The sequence below is a fragment of the Schistocerca cancellata genome, chromosome 12 (assembly GCF_023864275.1).
Source record: "Schistocerca cancellata isolate TAMUIC-IGC-003103 chromosome 12, iqSchCanc2.1, whole genome shotgun sequence".
NCBI lineage: Eukaryota > Metazoa > Arthropoda > Insecta > Orthoptera > Acrididae > Schistocerca > Schistocerca cancellata.
Window position 1 is genome coordinate 64164021 of NC_064637.1, and position 1044 is coordinate 64165064.

Consider the following 1044-nt stretch of genomic DNA (forward strand, 5'->3'; position numbering starts at 1 on the left):
ATATAGCAGGTCAGCAACTGGAAGCAGTTAATTCCATAAATTATTAGGTATTAGGAGTGATTTAAAATGGAATGACCGTATAAAATTAATCGTCGGTAAAGCAGATGCCAGACTGAGATTCATTGGAAGAATCCTAAGGAAATGCATCCCTAAAACAAAGTAAGTAGGTTACAATACACACATTCGCCCACTGCTTGAATACTGCTCGCCAGTGTCGGATCCGTATCAGATGGGGTTGATAGAAGAGATAGTGAACATCCAACGGAGAGCAGCACGCTTCGTTACAGGATCATTTAGTAGTAATCGCGAAAGCGTTACGGAGATGATTTATAAATTCCAGTGTAAGACTCTGCAGGAGACACGCTCAGTAGCTCGGTACGGGCTTTTGTCAAAGTTTCGAGAACATACCTTCACCGAGGAGTCAAGCAGAGTATTGTTCCCTCCTACGTATTTCTCGCGAAGAGACCATGAGGATAAAATCAGAGAGATTAGAGCCCACACTGAGGCATACCGACAATCCTGCTTTCCACGAACAATACGAGACTTAGAATAGAAGGGAGAACCGATAGAGGTACTCAAGGTACCCTCCGCCACAGACCGTCAGGTGGCTTGCGGAGTATGGACGTAGATGTAGTGATTTGTTCTTTTCTTGTGTAAATCACCCAATGTTTCGGAAATGGTAATCATTTGTTTGTCTGCACATGTACGTCACACCAATTTCCGTCGCATTCGCCTAATTCGTTCAGGGTGCACCACCTTCTTTTTTGTCCTAGAATGTAGTTGGATTTTTGAAAACTGCTGTCTTTTTACATGTCTACAGCTTTCCCCCCTTTTCCTTCATTGATTTCTTAATTATTTATGGCAATCAAAACAGTTGCGGTAGGAGAATAGGTCTGATGTTTCTGCAGTCACTGGACAGGTAGCACCAATGATTCTTCAAAAAGTAACGTGTACATTATTCTACAATCTATAACATCACTATCACCATTTAGTACTGACTACACTACTTCTAGTGTGAACAGACTTCCGTTGGAAGGTGACGTC